The sequence below is a fragment of the Lepidochelys kempii genome, chromosome 8 (assembly GCF_965140285.1).
Source record: "Lepidochelys kempii isolate rLepKem1 chromosome 8, rLepKem1.hap1, whole genome shotgun sequence".
Taxonomy (NCBI): Eukaryota; Metazoa; Chordata; order Testudines; family Cheloniidae; genus Lepidochelys; species Lepidochelys kempii.
Genome location: NC_136387.1, coordinates 80679302 through 80698073, shown reverse-complemented (window position 1 = coordinate 80698073; position 18772 = coordinate 80679302).

Sequence of the window (18772 nt, the reverse complement as noted above, 5' to 3'; positions counted from 1 at the left end):
GATATTTTCATCATCTGGACCCATGGAAAAGAAGCCCTTAAGGAATTCCACCATGATTTCAACAATTTCCATCCCACCATCAACCTCAGCCTGGTCCAGTCCACACAAGAGATCCACTTCCTGGACACTACGGTGCTAATAAGCAATGGTCACATAAACACCACCCTATACCGGAAACCTACTGACCACTATTCCTACCTACAAGCCTCCAGCTTTCACCCTGACCACACCACACGATCCATTGCCTACAGCCAAGCTCTGCGATACAACTGCATTTGCTCCAACCCCTTGGACAGAGACAAACACCTACACGATCTCTATCAAGCATTCTTACAACTATAATACCAACCTGCTGAAGTGAAGAAACAAATTGACAGAGCCAGAAGAGTACCCAGAAGTCACCTACTACAGGACAGGCTAAACAAAGATAATAACAGAATGCCACTAGCCATCACCTTCAGCCCCCAACTAAAATCTCTCCAATGCATCATCAAGGATCTACAACCTATCCTGAAGGACGACTCTCACAAATCTTGGGAGACAGGCCAGTCCTTGCCTACAGACAGCCCCACAACCTGAAGCAAATACTCACCAGCAACCACACACCACACAACAAAACCACTAACCCAGGAACCTATCCTTGCAACAAAGCCCGTTGCCAACTGTGTCCACGTATCTATTCAGTGGACACCATCATAGGGCCTAATCACATCGGCCACACTATCAGAGGCTCATTCACCTGCACATCTACCAATGTGATATATGGCATCATGTGCCAGCAATGCCCCTCTGCCATGTACATTGGTCAAACTGGACAGTCTCTACATAAAAGAATAAATGGATACAAATCAGATGTCAAGAATTATAACATTCATAAACCAGTTGGAGAACACTTCAATCTCTCTGGTCACTCGATTACAGACTTAAAGGTCGCAATATTACAACAAAAAGAGACTTCAAAAACAGACTCCTGAGAGACTGCTTAATTGGAATTAATTTGCAAATGGGATACAATTAACTTAGGCTTGAATAAAGACTGGGAGTGGATGTGTCATTACACAAAGTAAAACTATTTCCCCATGTTTATTTCCCCCCCCCCCACCACTGCTTCTCAGACGTTTCTGTTAACTGCTGGAAATGGCCCACCTTGATTATCAGTACAAAAGGTTTTCTCCTTACAATATGTATAACACCCATTTTTTCATGTTCTGTGTGTATATAAATCTCCTCACTGTATTTTCCACTGAATGCATCCGATGAAGTGAGCTGTAGCTCATGAAAGCTTATGCTCATATAAATTGGTTAGTCTCTAAGGTGCCACTAGTACTCCTTTTCTTTTTATTAAAGTGTAAAATAACTTTTAAAAGCTCAAAGACTTTGGTATAGAATATAGGAGTGTTCAGACAAATTTAAAAGAGAATTTCAACTCCTATTTAACACTAATGGAACTAAAGGGGTATCTCAGAAAAAGAATTAAGTAAAATAAAAAGTTAAGAGTAACTTTAAAGGGACTAAGAATTTCCTGCCACCAAGACAAAAGAATAAATCATTCATAATAAGTGTTTGAGAGTATTTTGTTTCTCTTTAATTGTGGTGTCCCCTCGAGCATGGTAAGAACCCCCTGTGACTAATATTCCAGGGGCCACATCCCTGGATTGGCATTCAGAGCAACAATTATTAAGGTCTGGCCTGTCATTTCTTGTTTCTCTAGTCTACACTATACATTTTTAGTAATTTTGGGGATAAAATTTAGCAATACCTTGAAATACCCCTTTTACCCCATATTGTATCATATTTACATGGAATATCCCTGTCCTTCAATGGGTAGCTCCACCAGCAGCATTCTAATACTGGAATGCCATTTGTACATTTTAAGTACTTATTAAGAAAAATGATTCCAGTAAAGGGAATAAGATTTCTGAGACACCTTTTCCATTTACCAGTCAGCTAACATTGTAAGACTAATATTTAATGTTCTTAATAAAGCTTGAGTCAGGAGTTAAATAAGAGATACAAAGAGTCTGCTAAGTTTAACACACTATTTAATTTTTGTAGAAATATGCAAATCAAAGGCTGGAATGAAGCCCATGAGAAAATTTTATTTAAACATGTTTGAATTTCTCTTTCGTTCTATTTAACCCTCAGGTTTTTTTCCTGATAAACTTTTGCCCTGATGCCTGCTGTGCAGTGAACAATGAGAGAGCCACTACAGCTTCCTAAACTATGTCAGTGATGCTTCCTGAGTCATTATCTTGCAGCCACCATAAGTAGCTTGAAAGGTCTGATTTCTACCACTCCCACTGGGGATCCCGTGCAAAGTGTTCAGCATGATGACTCCAATAGAAAAATCAAGATCTAGAAGCTACATCAGTGCACATCTAAATTCAATCCAGGGCCTTCCAGGCTAAATGGAAAACACTCATTATTGTTAATGCATGTGATTCCATTTCTTGTTCATGGCCCAGCAGTGTGGGTAAAATTGTAGAGATCTGGTTTCCTCTTGTATTACTATGCTGATGAGGCCAATGACTTGTCTGTCAAATATAGCTGTCAAAGGGGAAAAAGTTCTGATAAAACTTGAGAAAAAAGGGTTTTGTTAGGTGACAAATTATATTCTAGAAATGAAATTCTGATGTTGATTTTCTAAGTCTTTCCAAAGTAATGTATGTGCAAGCATCATATATGTGGTTTGTTTACTCAATCAGCAATTTATTAGCCAGATGATATATGAGAAGTTTTCCATCTCTGACTAAAATAGTCAGAATTAAAATCTCAGGAACCTCAGGACCGGAATTTATACAAAATCAAACAAATATAGTAACTGAACCAGTAAGATGCCTTAGGAATACCTTAATTATTAAGCTTGCATTTTTCCAAGAAAGTCTACAGCTCAATTTGGATTCTGGTATTATGAGCCTCATACAGTTTTAGCTATAATATTTGTTAACATCTAGTCGTACACAGATTTTGATTTACTTATTTCTAGTCAAATTATCTATGGGAAAACAATGGAAAGAATAAAAGAAAAGGAGGACTTGTGGCACCTTAGAGACTCACCAATTTATTTGAACATAAGATTTCGTGAGCTACAGCTCACTTCATCGGATGCATTCTGATTCATTAACCTCTTTGCTACTTTCAGTGCTTGAGAATTGTGATTCCAGGGACAAAAAACAATCATGTACCACACATGCACGAATAATTGCACATTGATTTTAGAACATGCGGTATCAGCTCTTCTGCTAGTCTCCTGTGCTACAGCAGAGGAGGATGGTAAATACTGCTTCACAGCTGCACCTGTGGCTGTTACGCATACTTGTTTTTCGGCTACAAAACTTCCATCACAGTCACTTATCAGATGACAGAACCTGCCACAACATTTGTTATTTGTAAATGCAATACAGAGTGATTCAGTTTTCACAGGCAGGCAGTATATGGTAGATAAGGATGCACATAGGCATGAATAACCAAGAATGAATAAGAGGAGGTTACTTACCTGTAACTGGAGGTTCTTCAAGATGTGTGGTCCCATTTGTGTTCCAAATGCAGGTGCGCATGCATACCATGTGCCGGAACCGGAAACCCACACCTGGGTTGTATGTTGTCTTGTGTCCCAGGTGACATTATAAGAGGCCGTGCAGGGCAATGCTCCTTCAGTCACCCTCCTACCACCGATTAGCCCAGTCTGCAGCAGAGGGGATGGTGTGTGGGTATTGGAATACAAATAGGGACCACACATCTCAAAGAACCTCCAGTCCACCTCTTCTTCGAGTTGTGGTCCCCTATGTGTATTCCAAACACAGGTGAGTATCAGTGATGTGAAGACGCAAGAGGTTTCGGCATCTGCAGGATGGCATGGCCCACAGCTGTGCTTTCTGCCACCCCTTGGTTGATGGACGGTGAAGGTATGTACGGAGTGGTAGGTCGCTGCTCAGCAGATGTCTTCCCAGGGGACATCTACCAGGGAGTGGGAGGTGATTGCTAGTGCACTCGTTGAGTGGGCCATAATCCTGCCAGGCAGCAGAGTTGGACTACACATAACACTCTCTGATGCAAGTAGAGACACACTTGGATATGCACTGTGAAGGGAGGGCTTGGCCTCTCAACTGCTCTACAATAGCCACAAAAAGGGCGTGGAGGCGCATGGAAGGCATAGGTTCTGTCTAGGTAAACGTAAGTTATAAAGACCCTTGGCATCCACAGCCTCAGAAACAACTCTGACAGCATAATCAAAAAGGCTGACAAAGGAGATGCTGTTGTCATCATGAATAGGTCGCAATATGAACAAGAGGCTGCTGGGCAGCTCTCCAGCACCACTTTCTACAAGCCATTACCCTCTGATCCCACTGAGAGTTACCAAAAGAAACTACAGCATTTGCTCAAGAAACTCCCTGAAAAAGCACAAGAACAAATCTGCACAGACACACCCCTGGAACCCCAACCTGGGATATTCTATCTACTACCCAAGATCCATAAACCTGGAAATCCTGGGCTCCCCATCATCTCAGGCATTGGCACCCTCACAGCAGGATTGTCTGGCTATGTAGACTCCCTCCTCAGGCCCTATGCTACCAGCACTCCCAGCTACCTTCGAGACATCACTGACTTCCTGAGGAAACTACAATCCATCGGTGATCTTCCTGAAAACACCATCCTGGCCACTATGGATGTAGAAGCCCTCTACACCAACATTCCACACAAAGATGGACTACAAGCCGTCAGGAACAGGATCCCCGATAATGTCACGGCAAACCTGGTGGCTGAACTTTGTGACTTTGTCCTTACCCATAACTATTTTACATTTGGGGACAATGTATACCTTCAAATCAGCAGCACTGCTATCGGTACCCGCATGGCCCCACAGTATGCCAACTTTTTATGGCTGACTTAGAACAACGCTTCCTCAGCTCTCGTCCCTTAATGCCCCTACTCTACTTGCGCTATATTGATGACATCATCATCTGGACCCAGGGAAAAGAAGCCCTTAAGGAATTCCACCCTGGATTTCAACAATTTCCATCCCACATCAACCTCAGCCTGGTCCAGTCCACACAAGAGATCCACTTCCTGGACACTACAGTGCTAATAAACGATGGTCACATAAACACCACCCTATACCGGAAACCTACTGACCACTATTCCTACCTACATGCCTCCAGCTTTCACCCTGACCACACCACATGATCCATTGTCTACAGCCAAGCACTGCAATACAACCGCATTTGCTCCAACCCCTCAGACAGAGACAAACACCTACAAGATCTCTATCAAGCATTCTTTCAACTACAGTACCCACCTGTGGAAGTGAAGAAACAGATTGATAGAGCCAGAAGAGTTCCCAGAAGTCACCTACTACAGGACAGGCCTAACAAAGAAAATAACAGAACACCACTAGCCGTCACCTTCAGCCCCCAACTAAAACCCCTCCAACGGATTATTAAGGATCTACAACCTAACCTGAAGGATGACCCAGCACTCTCACAAATCTTGGGAGACAGGCCAGTCCTTGCCTACAGACAGCCCCACAACCTGAAGCAAATACTCACCAGCAACCACACACCACACAACAGAACCACTAACCCAGGAACCTATCCTTGCAACAAAGCCCGTTGCCAACTGTGCCCACATATCTATTCAGGGGACACCATCAAAGGGCCTAATCACATCAGCCACACTATCAGAGGCTCCTTCACCTGCACATCCACCAATGTGATATATGCCATCATGTGCCAGCAATGCCCCTCTGCCATGTACATTGGTCAAACTGGACAGTCTCTACATAAAAGAATAAATGGACACAAATCAGATGTCAAGAATTATAACATTCATAAACCAGTTGGAGAACACTTCAATCTTTGGTCACTCGATTGCAGACCTAAAGGTCGCAATATTACAACAAAAAGACTTCAAAAACAGACTCCAGCGGGAGACCGCTGAATTGCGATTCATTTGCAAATTGGATACAATTAACTTAGGCCTGAATAGAGACTGGGAGTGGCTAAGTCATTATGCAAGGTAACCTATTTCCTCTTGTTTTCCTACCCCCCCCTTCCTCAGATGTACTTGTTAAACCCTGGATTTGTGCTGGAAATGGCCCACCTTGATTATCATACACATTGTAAGGAGAGTGATCACTTTACATAAGCTATCACCAGCAGGAGAGTGGGGTGGGGGGAGAGAAAACCTTTTGTAGTGATAAACACCCATTTTTTCATGATTTGCATGTATAAAAACATCTTCTGTATTTTCCACAGTATGCATCCGATGAAGTGAGCTGTAGCTCACGAAAGCTTATGCTCAAATAAATTGGTTAGTCTCTAAGGTGCCACAAGTACTCCTTTTCCTCTTGGCATCATTGTGATGCCAAAGGGAAGAACTTTAAACTGGTAGTGCTTGTTGCCCATGTGGAAGTGAAGAAATTCGCAGTGAGCCGGATGGATGCAACTTAGAAAAGAGATGATTAAGAGGGGATATTATACAGGTTTATAAAATCATGAATAGTGTGGAGAAAGGAATAAGGAGGCATTACCCAATGAAATTAATAGGCAGCAGATTTTAAACAAACAAAGGGAAGTTCTTTACACATCACACAGTCAACTTTTGGAACTATTTGCTAGGGGATGTTGGGAAGTAACTGGGTTCAGAAAAGAATTAGATAAGTTCATGGCGAATAGGTCCATCAATGGCTATTAGCCATGATGGTCAGGGACACACCCCATGCTCTTGGTGTCCCTAAATCTCTGACTGCCAGAAGCTGGGACTGGACAACAGTTGATGGATCATTCAAATTGCTCTGTCCTGTTCATTCCATCTGAAGCATCTGGAACTGTTGGAAGACAGTATATGGGCTAGATGGACCATTGGCCTGACCTAGTATGCCCAGCCATATGAGGATATTGATGACCTATCAGGGAAAATATTAGCAGAAATAAATGGTCAAAAGATAAAAGATCCTCTGATTGATCAAAGCATCTCTGAAAATAATATCCACTATTTTGAGAGTATGGATAGGGCACACTACTGCAGGAATGAAAATCAACAGACATGGGACAAGATGTGTAGGGAGCAGGCTTTAACATCTGTCCACACTTATGAATGTAATATTGTAGGAAAGTGAAGTGCTTGGATTTGCACCTTGGATGAAGCCCTTACAAAGGACCCTGTCAGAGTCACCAAACTCATTCTAGAACTCGCTGGCCTGACATGATTATCATGGGACAAGATTACAACACCACATCTATTTACAGAATGTCTTTAAGGCATGCATTCTGGTATAAATCATTTAAAACAAGCAATACCCTTCTTTAGCAAATTAAAATCTATTACATTTTATTTAAAGTTGTCCAAATTGCAAAGTCCTATATTCAGGTCGGGAGAGGATATTCTACAGATATAAAATATCTTGTCCCAGCACTGAGAAAATAAATTGAGAGGAGTTAACAGTTCAGTCTCATAACCATTTGACATAATATTTTCTTACCAATTCTAAACACAATGAGAAACCAGCCTATAAAAAAAATCTTGTGTACTTGTTAACACAAGTGAGTGACCAATGATTAACAGATTAACAAATGATTTCACTAGTCGTGTAGCCTAAGGCCTTGATCCTCCAAAGATTTATGCAGGCACTTAACTTAACACATGAATATTCCCATGTGTAAATTCAATACATGGAACTCCACGGAACTACTCACATATAGATGTCTGCAGGATCAGGGTCTAAGTTAGTACATATTCTGATGACTGGAGTGTTATCCTTCCATCTGAAATGTATGCTCAGGCACATTTAATCATGTTGAGTACATTTAATCAAGTAATCCCACTGTGCACAACTTAATGGGACTATCTGTGTGAATAAAAGCTACAGAACATGAGTAAGGATGGTAGAATCAGGCCCTTAGGGAACACAATTGATGGCTGATCAACCTGAAGGCATTCATTAATAAGATGATGAGAAATCTCTAGGGGAAAAAAGTCAAAGAAACCTTTCTTTAATTAAAAAAATGTTAAAATCTGTAGTCATTATAATCAAATTATTTTCATGTGTTGTTTGGGAGAATTAACCAAATCAAGCTTGGAAGTATCGAAGAACAAATAAAAAGTAAAAGTCTTTTTAAAAGCTATAAACCTAGAATGAAAAAGCATTAATGTGTACAGGCTTAAAAAACAGAACAAAATGAGTCTTATTTACTAAATATTGTTTTGGGCTGGTTCCAACCTTGCAGGAGCAGAGGGGGTTATCTAGCTCAATTCCCAAAGGACCTGACACGTTCTATAATGCAATGAAAGACTGAAAGGACTTGTCTACACTGGCACTTTACAGCGCTGCAACTTTCTCGCTCAGGGGTGTGAAAAAACCAGTGCCAGTGTAGACAGTGCACCAGCACTAGGAGCTGCACTCCCAGCGCTGGTAGCAACGCCCCTGGTGGAGGTGTTTTTTTTAAAGCGCGGCAGCGCTTTAACATTGCCAATGTAGACTAGCCCTCATAGTTCAGTTTTATTAACTCTATCTGTCCTACCTCTCCACTCCCCAACAAACAAATGAGTAAAGGGGGAGCCTCAAGTTACACTACCTAATGGCCATGTAAGAAAAACGATGCTCAATGATGAAGCAAGATGTACTCTACATACTCTGGCTGCATACATTAGAACAGAATGGGTACTGCAGAAACAATGGGTTGTAGCCATTTGTACTGAATTCTGAATGGCATGTTTTCCCGCCTTATTGTTAATGTAAACATTCACATAAACAGGTTTTGTTCACAGAAATGTATGTGTTATGACTACTCTTCAGACAGATACTCTTCTTCTCCAGCCTGACCAACATAATAGCCTTCTATGATGAGATAACTGGTTCTGTGGATATGGGGAAAGCGGTGGATGTGATATATCTTGACTTTAGCAAAACTTTTGATATGGTCTCCCACAGTATTCTTGCCAGCAAGTTTAAAAAGTATGGATTGGATGAATGGACTATAAGGTGGATAGAAATCTGGCTAGATTGTTGGGCTCAGCGGGTAGTGATCAATGGCTCGATGTCCATTTGACAGCCGGTATCAAGCAGAGTGCCCCAGGGGTCGCTCCAGAGGCTGGTTTTGTTCAACGTCTTTATTAATGATCTGGATGATGGGATTAATTGCACCCTCAGCAAGTTTGCGGATAACACTAAACTGGTGGGAGAGGTAGATACGCTGCAGGGTAGGGATAGGGTCAAGAGTGACTAGAGAAATTGGAGGATTGGGCCAAAAGAAATCTGATGAGTTTCAACAAGGACAAGTGCTGCACTTAGGATGGAAGAATCCCATACACTGCTACAGGCTGGGGACTGACTGGCTAAGCAGCAGTTCTGCAGAAAAGCACCTGGGGATTACAGTGGATGAGAAGCTGGATACGCGTCAGCACTGCGCCCTTGTTGCCAGGAAGGCCAACGGCATATTGACCTGTATTACTAGAAGCATTGCCAGCAGATCAAGAGAAGTGATTATTCCCCTCTATTCGGCACTGGGGAGGCCTCATCTGGAGTACTGTGTCCAGTTTTGGGCCCCACACTACAAGAAGGATGTGGATAAATTGGAAAGAGTCCAGCATAGGGCAATGAAAATGATTAGGGGGCTGGGGCACATGATTTACGAGGAGAGACTGAGGGAACTGCGGTTATTGCAGAAGAGAAGCGTGAGGGGGGATTTGATAGCAGCCTTCAACTACTTGAAGGGGGGTTCCAAAGAGGATGGAGCTCGGCTATTCTCAGTGGTGGCAGATGACAGAACAAGAAGCAATAGTCTCAAGTTGCAGTGGGGGAGGTCTAGGTTGGATATTAGGAAACACTATTTCACTAGGAGGGTGGTGAAGCACTAGAATGCGTTACCTATGGAGGTGGTGGAATCTCCATCCTTAATGGTTTTTAAGGCCTGGCTTGACAAAGCCCTGGCTGGGATGATTTAGTTGGGGATTGGTCCTGCTTTGAGCAGGGGGCTGGACTAGATGATCTCTTGAGGTCTCTTCCCACCCTAATATTCTATGATTTGCTATTCACTACTTGTCATTCATTGTTCCTTAAGATCTTGTTTTAAAAGTTTCGATCATTAAGTTAGGGAGCAAATATACCATGTGACTTTGATGACCAGTCACACACCATGCACAAAGTAAACTGCTCAAGAACACCCCAGAGGCAGACATTTGTGCTCAAACTATTTGGTCAATAACTGCAAATACAAATACTAAAAAAGAAATCAAAATTGGTGTGTGAACAATTCACAACACAAAACAGGGCTACATTCAGTAGATTTATTCATTGTGAATAATTTTATCAGATCTACTGTACACTGACATTGACTCATGAGAGGAAAAATATACAGGGAATGGCTGACAAGAGGAGGACAGCAAATGACTTTTAAAATAAAAAAGTGTCTGATGCCAAATTCTGCTCTGATGCAATTCCATTGCCTTCAGTGGAATCACACCCTCTTTCAGCAGGGCTGAATTTGACTCAGAATCCTGCGCCAAAGGTCCATAGAAAGGATGCTATCTCAACATGAGGCCTACCACTGGGCTTTCAAAAGATCAATCATTATACATTTGTGGAGGGACTGCGTATTTATATAGATAACAAAAATATCCAGGGGTATGTTAACGCTAACAATTTTGGAAGGGACACAAAACCTCATACTTGAGGAGATGGAGCAGATTATCCAACACCTGCCTATTACTGGGTTTCTTCCATCTTCCCTTTAAGCATCAGGTGCTGGCCATTGACGGAGATGGGACACTGCACTAGATGCATCCCCGTCAGATCCAGTTTGCTAATTCTCATATTCCTATGTTTAGGGTTGTATTTCAGGCTAGGGAAAGGGCACTGTTTTTCAATCCTGAATTCACTTGGGACCAAGGTTAGAGCTGAATAATAATTCTTTTAGGATACAAAGAGCCGTTACTGAGCAGAGCACATGGGGAGGAGAGAGATTCCATTTTGTTCAAGTGCCCAGTTCCCTTTCTGTCTATGATTGGAAGGTGCCCAATAAACAGGAAACGAGAAGAAGGCTTGTATGGCTTGGGCTAGAAGTCCTGAGTTAAGGAGCTGACTCCACAGCCCATGTAAAAAGAAAAGGAGTACTTGTGGCACCTTAGAGACTAACACATTTATTTGAGCATAAACTTTCATGAGCTACAGCTCACTTCATCGGATGCATGCAGTGGAAAATACAGTGGGGAGATTTTATATACACAGAGAACATGCAACAATGGGTGTTACCATATACACTGTAATGAGAATGATCAAGTAAGGTGAGCTATTACCAGCAGGAGAAAAAAACAAACCTTTTGTAGTGATAATCAAGGTGGGCCATTTCCAGCAGTTGACAAGAAAGTGTGAGGAACGGTAGTGGGGGAAAATGAACATGGGGAAAAAGTTTTACTTTGTGTAATGACACATCCATTCCCAGCCTTTATTCAAGCCTACTTTAATGGTGTCCAGTTTGCAAATTAATTCCAATTCAGCAATCTCTTGTTGGAGGCTGTTTTTGAAGGTTTTTTTGTTGAAGAATTGCACAGCCCATGTGTGACCTTAAGTTTTGAGGAGAGTAGCACCCTAAAAAGGTTAAACTGCTCCAACAAAAATATCACTTTAAAGTTAAAAGCCAGAGTGAAAAAGAAAAAATGATTCCCTTCGTGTGAGACTACCATGTCTTTTTAAATTTGAAATAAGATTTGTGATAACAATGGTATTTCAAAGGATTTTAAGAGACAGAATAATATTCTACAGCATTCCTTTAAATAGTCCCTGAATAAGGGCTCCTTTGTTAGGCCTAGTTTAGGCTACCTTAAAGCTCCTTTCAATCAAAGTACAGCTTCTCATTAAGAAAAAATGATTATTAACATCCTCATTTTGCTTCCTCTAGTGAATTATTTGCATTCAGAAATGTGCACGGCATTAGTTTCAGGGTAAATGCAAATACGACAGCGGGATTTCTCACCAAGATCCTTTTCATTATTAGCACTTTTTTATGCTTCCCATTTATTCTTCCCTCATCATTTTTCACATTGTATTAAAATGTTACATTTCCTAAAATAATAATATTTTCTTTCATTTGGTAATTGTCTCAGCCCACTCTGCAGAAGTCTCCGTTGCAGAGCCTATCATCTATAATTTGGAACGGTTTATAATGATTGTTCATCTTTACTTAGGGGAGGCTCAGGAATTAGCTATCACAGCTACTGAATCCCTTCTCCCCTACAGAGTCTGTGATTATTGTAGGTGAATTTTACATGGCAGGTGGAGAGGGCAGGAGCGTTGATGCAGCTTACACTGTGACTTCCTATGATAGACTTGAAGCCTGGGGTATGAAGATAAATTAAGGATTTTCTCTGTTTTTTAAATGGTGAATGTCCCTTATATGTCTTAAGGACAAATACTCAGATTAGCTTGCCCCAACATTTAGACATTATTTTAACCCTCTCCCTTCCAAAATAAACTATTCAATTTACTCATCTTCCTGCCTGCTAGAGATAAATGATCTCAGAAGCTAAGGATTAATCAAAAGAGAGTGCTCAGTTTGAACAAAATCGAGTTATCAGTGGCATACATTCTGCCAGGTCTTAGTTGATAAACTGATTACAATTACTTCTTTTTTCCCTGGTCACATTAAAAAAAAATGGAAATAGATCTGACTAATAAAAGCAAACTAATAAAATCATTTGATCATCCTGATTCACTGCACTTCATTGTGCCAAGCTTCCCTGTTGACTCTCAAATTGTTATTGTCAAACTCTCAGGCATTTAATACACTCAGGGATGACTTACATATCTTTTCCTCCTATTCCCTTGCGTTGTCCATTACAAAATCCCCATCCGAATCACAGGGAAGTAGAACCAAGAGCATTAGGATATCACCCAGTGAATTGACTGACAGTTTGGTTTCAGAACAATATAGTTAGAAGTAATGTAATTTGATAGGCCTTTTTCATCTATATTGATATTAACACTAATGGGCCAAACTCAGAGATGGGTCTAAATATGTATAGAGATAGTCTCAGATGGTCCACTTCTTCCAAACTAGACTCCATCAGACTTAATTACTGAGACATATACACTTACCAGCGTGTAACTTCAACATTGCCTCTGAATTTGGCCTACTGAGTCTAACCACAGTGTAAGAGGGTCTAAGCTGGTTTAATGTTCATGCCAAAGGCCCAAAGAGAGAAGTGTAGCAAGAAAAGAAATTACTAGCAGTGTGTAAGAAGGTGCAAGTTAAAAGCTGGTGAATTTCTGCATTTCACTCACTCCTTTTATAATACCTTCTTCCATCTCCTCAGCATGCAGGTTACACAAATTTATACGTTCATATTACACTCATACATTGGCAAGTGGGTGTTCTGAGGGTACGTTTATACAACAGATGAAGGTGTGACTGCAATGTGAATAGGATACTTGCAATCGCACCTTCATTTGTGGTGTGGACATTCTTCAAGTAAGCCTGAATGTAACAGTTTAATATCACCTTACACTGACTCTGAATTTGGCCCCATCACTAAAAGCCTCCCAAAGCCTGGTAGTTTTGGCCTCCACAATGTTTTGTGAAAGATTGGTTTGATTATCATATTGATACTCCCTGGGCCTAGTTGTCTAGCTAATATAATGGCAGTGGTGATGGGCTGCAAAAATAGTTCTACCCAATATTGCTTGGTTAAAAGGATGATGGCTGTCATATGAAGCCTTAAAACCGGAGTCAGAAGTGTTTAAGTGAAGAGGAAAATGGGAAAGTTTCAGGGTTCTGATATTAATCCAAACTATTCTGGACCAAAAACTTGGCTCCCAATCTTGTATATAACAAACCTATTTCATCTTAGCATGTACATTTCCAGTGTCAGTTACAGCCACAAACGAAGTTTGCCATGAAACACTGTAGGTTTTCGTATCTGAGAAATTGTACCACATGTACTTGTGATCCTCTCTTTCTTTTGAGAAGAATTTCACTTTTTTGTTCACAACATATTTTTATCTTCTCAATGGCTCCTCCTTGTTTCTGGATATAAGGAAAAGCAGAAATTAACAGTGACTGCAGCATTTGGTTCACCAACATTTCCTTTATCCTTCAACTATGGATAATTATGCTGATAACTTACACTGAGAAAAAAGATATTGTCTGCTAGGACAGAAAGTTTATCTCCTATTCTTTTCAAAAGGGCCATTAGAATCCTTAACCTTTCATCTGGGCAAGCTGTAGAGATAGTTAAAAATGAGTTTCATTTAATACTCATCTAACAATTCCGTGCTCAATTAATTATGCACATCAATTTCAGCCTACGACTTAGTGCAAGACATAAAATCATCAGTTGCTGTCCCAGAGAAACAGCAACAATGCTATGATTTGAACCACATTCCATTATCAGATTAACACCAATTATTTTAGGAGGGAGGGAGAGTGATTGCTTTGGGATGTTGAGAAATACAAACCATTTTCTTCTCTCGACAGCCAGGCCTGCATGTACTGTCTTCTTGGATAATACTGGGCACTATAGCCACACCTATAGCGCAGACGGTAAGTAGAGCAGCACATACAAAATTTGAACTGCTATCTGTATGTATAATGCCTAGCACAATGTGGCACTAATTGCAGTTGGGGTCTCTAGGCACTTCTGAAATACAGACAACCACCACCAAAAGATACACCACTATTCACATCAGAGTGAACCAAGTGCCAGGATGTGCCACACCTGCAGGGTAGGAATTGGGGTTGGCAGAACATTGACCTAGATTACAAGGCCTTTAGAGGCATTTTTTTCTTCAGGCCTGATCTTTTGAGGCCTACTGGTCCAAAGCCTTGCATAGAATTTCTACTGGCTTTTGGTTCTGTGAACATGTGTTTTCCCTGGGCCATATTCATAAAACTGGCAAATTTTGCACAGCTCCATGTAAGATTAGCAGCATGATCACTGACTTTTGGCTGACATAACAGTCTTTACAAAGTCAGTAAGAATGACAGATGTATAGTTGTGGTCATTAATTTTCTCTGGTGTGATTTTACCTCTCTCATGTTCGAATGCTTTGTTCTAGACTCATAGCCTATGGCAGTAGACTAGGGAGAATGCACCTCTGAGATACAGCTCATAAGAAAGTGTGACAAATTGCAATGCCAGGACTGTCTTGGATACTTGTGATGTACTGAAATTAAATCCCAACCCAGACAATAAGGACAGTGACTGTGCTATTTGCAATAGGTCCCCTTACAAAGTCCACAATTAGACACTGCCAAAAAAAGCCCAACACACAGTGACACTCCGTACCTCAAAATAGCACTCTGAAACTCCAATATTCATCCACTGTGAGATGCTTATGATATGTTTTGGACAAAGTACGTCTTGTGAGGTATCATTTGAGAAGTCTTGATATATTGAACTTTACTTCCTGTCAAATTATGTGTTACAATTATATCTGAAGTTATGAAGTTTTGCTATGTGTGTGTTACTGAAATATGCTGCGAGTCTGGGAGATGCCCACAGCTGGCCCTTTGGTGGCAACAAAGGTGCCACAAACACCCCTAAAACAGATTTACATTAGGACTAGCCAGCCATGAGTTAATAGCCCATTAAGGGGTATCCACTTTCCCAGTGGGCCCCTCCCAAAGAATGTAGACAATGGGGATTGCTTAACCCAGTGGCTCAGCAGGGGACATAGAACATGTGATCCCTGACTCCATGTTTGAGACAGTATCTTTCCATGCCCATGGACTAGGGGATATAAATTGGAGTCTGTGACATCAACCTGGGGCCTCTCTCCTCCCGCATCTCAACACCTGGAAGATTGTTTGGAAGACAAAGACTTTGAACTGGGAAGATTGGTCCCAAGCTTAGAAGAGAATTCAGCCTCTGTATTAAGAATGTAAACTGACGAACTTCCAGTGGGGTGAGAAAAAATTGTTTGATTCAAATCTTGCTTAATCTGATAAAGTTTAGAATTTAGACTGTGATTTTTTACTTCTTATGAAACCAACATTGACCTCTATGCCTAGCACTTATAATCACTTAAAATCTATCTTTCTGTAGTTAATACATTTTATTGTTTTATCCTTACCAATGAGTTTGTCTAAAGTGCTTGGGGAATCTTCTCAGATTACAAAGGCTGGTGCATGTCCCCTATCCTTTGATAAAGTGGTGAACTAATTAGTGGGCTTGCACTGTTAAAGAGGCAATCTTGAGCTGTATAAGATGGTGCATTTCTGAGATGCAAGGCTTGGGGCTGGAGGTATTTGTTGGTGTCTCTCTGCATAATTCATGAGTAGCTTGGAGAGCTTTCATGTAACTTAACTGGGTGCGTCTCTGCATGCTGTTGGCTGGGTGATCACAGCACCTGGGGGGTTTGCAGCTTGTCACCAGCATTGTAAGAGACACCCCAGGGAAGAGAGTTGCGGGGGCACAGCAGTCCCACCAGTTCCAGGTTGTATCCCAGGGATATGTCACACACACCCAGAAAACAAAAAAAATGCCATTTCAGAAAAAAAAATACTATCAATTAAAAATGTGCACAACTGTTTGTTTTGTTGGTGTTTTTGCCTGTTCCAAGCAGACCCCTAAGACACCCACTCAGAAAATGAACATAAAAAGGCCCGCCAACACAATTTTTTATGAAAAATCTTGTCTCCTGTCTCTACACACCACAAGTACAATCATACAACTTCATACATTAAAATTAACTCTTCCTGCTTTGCCCTGCAAGTACATTCCACCATCACCTGTCAGAGCAAAAGAGAAGCTGAAAATCTATCAGAATAGGGCAAGATATATATGGGGACAATGGGTGCGGCTGCTGAAGTACAGGACTGATCTGATCTTGAAGTTCTTAGTCTTAACTCAGACTACCATCCCACACACGTCTACAAACTGAACAAAGAGAGCGATACCGCTTATCAGGTGCCCATTTTTCAACTCAGTTATACAAACTATAGAAGTGTTGCCAAACTATAAGGAAAAGACAGACTTCTTAGGCATTTGTGGCTCACCCAGGCTAGGTCTACATAGAATTAGGGGGCTGGGACCCTGTTTCCATTTTACCTTCCCATTCCTGACCTGGTGGCAGGCTGCTGCATAACATGATGCCATCTCTCCCCTTTCCCTTGGGATTAGGCACAGTTTTCCCTCATCACTTTTTGGTAAGAAGTCTTTTATAATTGTCATTTGTTACTACTTCAAGGAAGTGAGCACCAGGACTCAAATCACTAGCACAGAGGTAGGGAGGAGGGAGGAAAGAAAACGGACATTCTGGAGAGGTGCAGTGCACACATCCTTTCAGAATCACTCAACATTACCAGAAAATGCTCAATATAACCCCCCCCCCCGAAATATTATTTCAATACTGGGCTGAAACAATGTAAAGCTGTGTGTTAAAGATTCATTCCTGGGAGGTCCTCTATGGACACTGCATTGACCTCTTCATTATCTCTGCCTGAAAGAAATACAGGCTGTAATGGTGCGGATGGATTCCTTTCTGTTGTTTAATGATCTTAAGTGCCTAAGACGACTTTGCTATAAAAGAATGAATATTGTAATAATGGACTCAATGATCCAAAAAGCAATACAAAGTGGGTTTTGGGGTAGGTTGCAGGGGACACATCTGGTATAGAGTCCTGAGAGGAGCAGCACAGACTGTGCAGACCAAAGCAGAGCACCTTTGTGCCCTCTAGTTTCAGAGCTGCTGCAAGTGCTAAAATGGCCCTCAGCCCCAGGGGGACACCCTCCCAGAATTACTTAGGAGCTTCAGAGCAGCGCCAAATCCCTCACTAGCATGGCATTGAAAGAGACAGCCCAGGGAGGAGAATTGAGAGAGCAAAGAACTATGCTACTTCAACAGAGGAGAGTTCTCCCCTGGCCCTTTGCAGTTCCTGTATCATCGCTCTACAGTGCCCCACTAGTACATAGAGGACAGGGGGATTCAGAATTGCCCCCTGTATTTTCTGAGGACTAGATCTCACAAAGTTCTCAGGGTATATCTACACTGCAATTAGACACCTGCAGCTGGTCCGAGTCAGCTGGCACACGCCAACCATGGGTTTTTAATTGCAGTGTAGACATATCCAGATTGCACATCAGCGTGTGAGTAGCCTAAGGTTAGCTCACCACTCTGTGTCCTTTGTAAGCGTCCCCACATTGACAAGTTAATTGTTTAAGCACCAGGTGATTAACCAACTAACAAGGTTATTCAGTTCACCAATTGAATTTTAGGGCAGGTCTACACTACACTGCTTCAAGGAAGTGAGCACCTGGACTCAGATCACTAGCACAGATGTGGGGAGAAGGGAGGAAAGAAAACGGACATTCTGGAGAGGTTCAGTGCACCTTTTAGGGCAGGTCTACACTACAAATTTACATTGGGGCAGATAGTGTAGACCAAGCCTTAAAACAGAGATGGAAGGACTAGAGAAACCCAGGATCTCATGGAGGTGAGATCTCTTCCCTCTCTCACCCGCTATCTGGGGAGAAGGTAAAAGCCTTTTGTTGCTGGGAACAAGCACTTGTATAGCACCCTGTACACAAAGCACAAGGTGCTGAACTTGGCACAGGAGTGTGAGGACTGTTTGTGACAAAGAGTGTAGGGTGAGGGAACCCTGCCATGGGACAGTGCACCACTGGAAATCAATGAGAGTTGTGGGCACTCTACACCTTGTAAAACTGTGTTTTTAGGTAGTATTCTTTCTTAGCAGGGCTGGCTCCAGGCACCAGCTTTCCAAACAGGTGCTTGGGGCAGCTTTCAGAATGGGGCGGCCTGTCCCACGGTGGCAATTCG